Source organism: Hemitrygon akajei, unplaced genomic scaffold (assembly GCF_048418815.1).
Source record: "Hemitrygon akajei unplaced genomic scaffold, sHemAka1.3 Scf000138, whole genome shotgun sequence".
NCBI classification, from domain to species: Eukaryota; Metazoa; Chordata; class Chondrichthyes; order Myliobatiformes; family Dasyatidae; genus Hemitrygon; species Hemitrygon akajei.
In genome coordinates, this window is record NW_027332024.1 from 1,269,700 (window position 1) to 1,276,539 (window position 6,840).

Below are 6,840 nucleotides of genomic sequence, written 5' to 3' on the forward strand. Positions count from 1 at the left end.
TGGCCACGATTACCTCATTTACACCATGAATGATCATTCCCAATACACTTCTACCCCGAATCTACTAACACTTTCCTCTGTCTGATAGAATTGGCCCTCACCCTCAACAGTGTTTCCTTTGGCTCCGTCCGCATTATCCAAGCTCGTGTGTTGACCATTGGCTACGTCCCTATTCCAAGCCTTCGCCAGAAATGTTCCCTGTCTTGTTCCTCCAGAACATTGATGTGTTATTTTAACGGTCTGGAGCCGGCGTTCCGGTTCTTGGTCCGGGCCGCGGACTCCGGGTCTTGTAGCCGTCCGCCTTTCACCCTTGAGCCTAATTAGTCACACCTGTGGATCAACTTGGCTTGTTGGGGCTCAAGGTGGCGACCCTGATGCCCACCGGCTGGCGGTGTATAGAGGGGCCTCTGGGACTGAGTGGAGTTGGGGGGTTGTCTTGCCTATCCTGCACACCCCTGGTTGTCTTGCCTATCCTGCACACCCCTGGTTGTCCTGTTTATCCTGCTCACCCCAGGTTGTCCTGTTTATCCTGCTCACCCCTGGTTGTCCTGCTTATCCTGCTCACCCCTGGTTGTCCTGCTTATCCTGCTCACCCCTGGTTGTCCTGTTTATCCTGCTCACCCCTGGTTGTCCTGCTTATCCTGCTCACCCCTGGTTGTCCTGCTTATCCTGCTCACCCCTGGTTGTCCTGCCTATCCTGCTCACCCCTGGTTGTCCTGCTTATCCTGCTCACCCCTGGTTGTCCTGCTTATCCTGCTCACTCCTGGTTGTCCTGCTTATCCTGCTCACCCCTGGTTGTCCTGCCTATCCTGCTCACCCCTGGTTGTCCTGCCTATCCTGCTCCTCCAGTTTGCCCTGGCTTGGAGTACCATCATTAAAGACGAGTTTTTCGAGTAAGTCTGGCAATCACCCTGGATGAAGTTTCCTTTCTATCCCTTGCCTCAGTTGGGCAAGCCTGGCCGGACTGTCATTGCCGGACGGGGGACTCTACCCATTCCTACCCCTTGCTGCCGTCGAGTTGTGCTCCACAAGCTACCCATGTGCCCTGCGACTTGCGCAGGCCTCCGTGTTCCTTCCTCGGAGGTCTGGGCCCTGCCTTGAAGTTATGCGGCTCCCCCAGAGAACTCCTAGATCCTGCCGGACCTCCATGAACCTCCTCTGAACTCCGGAATCCTCCTTGCCTGAACTCTAAGCCTCTCTTGGAACCCCAGAATCACCTTGAACGCCATGTCCCTCATGCATACCACGGTCCCCACATCTTGTCTATCGTTTAGTTGTTCCCATCCTGCCCCTAGTACTTCAGTGTCTGCGTCCTGAACTTGTGTCCAGCTGCCTGTCCCCTTATGACATTGATGACTGCATCGATGCTGTTTCAGGCACCTGCTCTGAGGCCGTGAAGTTAATCACATTGGCCACCAACGTCCACACTGACCTTAAGTACACTTGGTCCGTTTTAACAACTGCATTACCTTGCTCGATCTCTTTGTCTCAATCAAAGGAAATAAATTGCCGACCCTCTTCATTAGAAACATACCGGCTCCAAAAGTTACCTGGTCCATACCTCTTCACTCCCAGTTTCCTGTAAAAATGCTATTCCCTTTTCCCCTTTCCTTCATCTCATCAGTATCTGCTCCAAGAATGTGGCCTCCATTCCAGGCGATCAGAGCTGCCTTCTCTCCGCGGCCCTAAACATCGATTGCACTCTTTTCCACAGTTGCTGCCTGATCTTCTGAGTTCTTCCTGCATTTCAATCTATCAAAAATGATTAAAATATGTTCCCTTATTCGTCAATTGATATTGCGCTCATCTCCTCCGATGTTAACACATCCCCTCTTAGTGGGACCAAATGGCTCACAGTACTCCAAAATTGGCCTGCCCAGCGCTTTAAAAAGTTTCATTCAGCCTTACTTCTTGTTTTATATTATATTCCTCTTGAAATGAATGCTAACATCGCATTGACATTTTACAACACTGACTCAACCTGCCAATAAACGTTTAGGGGATTCTGCACAGATCGCAAACGTCACCTTGCTCCTCAGATTTTTTTTATTTTGTTTTCACTCCATTGAGAATATATTCTATGCCTTTATTTAATCTAACAAAATGCATGGCCATACAGGGGAAGACACTGCATTCAATTAGCTACCTCTTTGCCATTCTCCACATCCGTTCAATTCATTATGGAGTCTGTCTACTTTCTAAAAACTATCTACCCCTCTACGTATCTTCGCATCATCTGAAGACATTGTCACAAAGCCATCTATTCCACTTTCACAGATAGTTCTTACGTATAACGTAAGTGGACCCAACACAGACCGCTGTGGAACATCACTAGTCACCGACAGCCTACCAGAAAAGGCTCTCTTTATTCTCACCCTTTCCTTCCTGCTATACAGTCATTGCTTTCTCTATGCTAGCTTCGGTCATGCAATACCGTGGATCTTTACTTTTTAAGCAGCCTCATGTCTGATGCCCTATCAGAGGTCTTCGAAAAATCCAAGTGCACACCAGCTACCGATTCTACATTGTCTATTCTGCTTGATAATCTCTCAAGGATTTCCAGTAGTTTTGTCAAGCAAAACCGATCCCCGAGAAAAAAAAAACATGCTGACGTTTGTCAGAAATCATGTTGACTCTAATAATCGAGATAAACATCTTCTTAGACACTGAGATCAGCCTAATTGTCCTGTCCTTTCTTCTGGCTCTCTCGCTTCATGAAGCTTTGAGTGACATTTGCAATTTTCCATTTCTCCGGAAGCATGCCGGAATCAAATGACACATGAAAGATGACTAGTGTTGCTTCCATAATCACGTGCTCCACATATTAGGACCCTGGAGGGCATAATATCTTGTCCAGGAGACTTTTAAAAATTCGGACTTCGATATCGAAAGAACATTATCCCTTCCAATGGCAACTTCACACACATTGTCCCTGACACTCTCGAGTTTCTGACATATTTCTCGGTCGTTTATACTGTATTTTTGATATTTCTGTATTCACCAGGTGGCCCTGTAATGCTACAGGGGACCCCTCTGTTTCTGGGATGAGGTCTCCCGATCTGCGCCAGGCTTTCGAAGCTTCCTTGTAGACATCTAGTCTGCTCAGATGACAGGGTATTGTTCCAGAGATGTTCATGTTCCCACATTTGTTAAATGCTTCTCCTGTAGTGATTATTTCATAAACTTACTGGGCTGTACTTTCCTATAGGTATTACGGCATGTGCTTCTTGTCAGAATGCATATGCTCACATGGGCTATGAATTCCGCTTTCTTTGATGAAATTATATTATTAGAAGGGTTACCTAACCTCTCAGTATGTAACACCCCGGGAAAGGTTCCACTGCTAAAGTAATGTAGCAGCTTCCTGCAGCAACCTCCTGTAGCAGCTGGGTTTGAATTATGGTTAGCGATAACGGGAGTTTTCTAATGTGAACTGGATCTTTTGTTAGGAGTCACCGTGATTACATGGAGCAAGGGTTCGTAGTTGACATAGGATAGGTTAATATGCCTCTTGCAAGAGTTAAGTTTAATTATAATGGGCCACTTTTGTTTTCTGCTATCGTTATTTTCTTTTCTAAACCTTTAGTTAAGATCCATAAATATAAATCCTTTTAGCTTAAGCCACGTGATATTATTCCTTGGCACTGACTTTGTAAAGGGCAGCAAAGTGCATAGCATCCACACAAAACGGGGTTTGCGGTGGCAGAGCCCTTTCAATATCACGGGTTAGGCCAGACCAAAGTGTATATTAACCTAGACTTATTCAGCCAGGGAAACAAGCGGGGTTTCATGTTATTGTTTAATGTCTATTATTATTCTTCCCCCTTTGGTCCTCGGGAATATTAATCTAACTGTGCTGGAGTGTATTTTTTTTTTTAGAAAGTTTGTCCTGTAACACCTTATTCTACTTTGTAAATTTTCCAGATTGATATTGAGCCAAAATATTTTGTCAAATGAAGATGTTAATTCGAATATAACCATAGAATCATATAACAATTAGAGCATGGAAACAGGCCATCTCGGCCCTTCTAGTCCGTGTCGAAAGCCTACTCTCACCTAGTCCCACAGACTTGCACTCAGACCATCACCCTCCATTCCTTTCCTGTCCACATACTGATCCATTTTTTAAAATGCCATAATCGAACCTGCCTCTACGGCTTCTACTAGAAGCTCGTTCCACACAGCTACCACTCTCTGAGTAAAGAAGTCCCCCCTCGTGTTACCCTTAAACGTTTGCACCCTAACTCTGAAATCATGTCCTCTTGCTTGAATCTCCCCTTCTCACAATGAAAAAAAGCCTATCCACGTCAACTCTATCTATCTTTCCCCCACATAATTTTAATTACCTCTATCAAGTCCCCCCTCAACCTTCTACGCTCCAAAAAATAAAGAACTAACTTGTTCTTCCCTGTAACTTAGGTGCTGAAACCCAGGTAACATTCTACTAAATCTCCTCTGTACCCTCTCTATTTTGTTGACATTTTTCCTTTAGTTCGGTGACCAGAACTGTAGACAATACTCCAAATTTGCCCTCGCCAATGTCTTGTTCAATTTTAACATTACATTCCAAATCCTATACCTAATCCTCTGATTTATAAAGCCCAGCACACCAAACGCTTCCTTCACCACCCTATCCACATGAAATTGCACATTCAGGGAACTATGCACCATTATTCCTGGATCACTCTGTTCTACTGCATTCATCAATGCCTTACCATTTACCATGTATCTCCTATTTTGAATAGTCCTACCAAAATGTAGCACCTCACACTGATCAACATTAAACTCCACCTGCTATCTGTCAGCCCACTCTTCTAACTGGCCTAAATCTCTCTGCAAGGTTTGAAAACGTACTTCACTATTCACAACACCACATATCTTAGGGTCTCCTGCATACTGACTAATCCAATTTACCACCCCATCATCCAGATCATTAATTTATATGAAAAACAACATTCGACCCAGTACAGATCCCTAAGGCACACCACTGGTCACTGGCCTCCAACCTGAAAAACAGTTATCAACCACTGCTCTCTGGAATCTCCCATCTGGCCACTGTTGAATCCATTTTACCAATTCAATATTAATACCTAACGATTGAACCTTCCTAACTATCCTTCCATGTGCAACCTTGTCAAAGGCCTTACTGAAGTCCAAACAGACAACAACCATTGCTTTACCGTCGTCAACTTTCCTAGTAACCACTTCAAAAAATTCGATAGGATTTGTCAAACATGCCCTTCCTCGCACAAATCCATGTAGTCTGTTCCTAATCAGACCCTGTCTATCCAGATAATTATATATTCCGTTTCCAAGAATACTTTCCATTAATTTACCCACCACTGCCATCAAACTTACAGTGATTACTAGCTATATTATAGCTTGGATTACTCTTAGAAACCTTTTTAAACAATAGGACCACATGAGCAATTCTCCAATCCTACGGCACCATCCCCGTTTCTAATGAAATTTGAAATATTTCTGTCCGAGCCCCTGCTGTTTCTACACTAACTTCCCTCAAGATCCTAGGGAATATCCTGTCAGGACCCAGAGATCTATCCACTTTTATATTCTTTAGAAGTGCCAGTACTTCCTCTTCTTTAATCATCATAGTTTCCATAACTACCATACTTGTTTCCCTTATCGTACACAATTCAATATCCTTCTCCTTAGTGAATACCGAAGAAATGAAATTGTTCAAAATCTCCCCCATCTCTTTTGGCTCCACACATAGCTGTCCACTCTGATTCTCTAAGGGACCACTTTTATCCCTCACTATCCTTTTGCTATTAATATAATTGTAGAAACCCTTTGGATTTATTTTCACCTTACTTGCCAAAGCAACCTCATATCTTCTTTTAGCTTTTCTAATGTCTTTCTTAATATTCTTTTTACTTTCTCTATATTCCTCGAGCACCTCATTTAGTCCATGCTACCTGTACATATTGTAGATCTTTCTCATTTTCCGAACCAGGTTTCGAATATCCCTTGAAAACCATGGCTCCCTCAACGTTTTAACCTTTCCTTTCAACCTAACAGGAACATAAAGAAACTGTACCCTCAAAATTTTACCTTTAAATGACCTCAATTTCTCTATTACATCCTTCCCATAAAACAAATTGTCCCAATCCACTCCTTCTAAATCCTCAAAGTTAGCCTTTCTCCAATCAAAAATCTCAACCCTGGGTCCAGACCTATCCTTCTCTATAATTATATAGAAACTAATGGCATTGTGATACATTGGTTATATCGGAAGTCTTCATTGCACATTTTGTTATGTTTACTAAAGAGCATAATTTGGCAGATTTTCTTAAGCCTGAATTAAATTATTTGGAAAGTTTGCTTTGTAGTAGTCTGATCTGTCTTTGCTTTGACACCTAAATACCTATATAGTTCATAGTCATCTATCAGTTGTATCGCATCATGCTAATCGGTTTGAAACTCGACGAACTCTATAACATCTTTCTCTCTGCTTAATGCTCTGTACTTATTCGTCTAGATCATATGTTCCTAATTTTGGAAAAGAGTACAACTATTGTTTTAATTGCTTTAGCTTTACTGGTGAAGTAGCGTTTAATTTCAAATCATCCAGGAAGATTTGTTAAGGTATAAATTGTTTGGTTGATTCTGATCTGAAACCCTATGTTTCTCTGATTCAGTCAATTACAGACCGTGTTCAAAGAAAGTCCAAACCCGAGCAAGCATTGAGTGCCGTCAGGAAAATGCCTTGGTTTAATTTCAAATGCATGGGGAACCTGCGCCATCGTCTCTTGTGGGGTCGAACGTGCCGGGGAAATTCTTTACCATGAGTCTACATGAGCGCAGAGTTTTTCTGTAGTC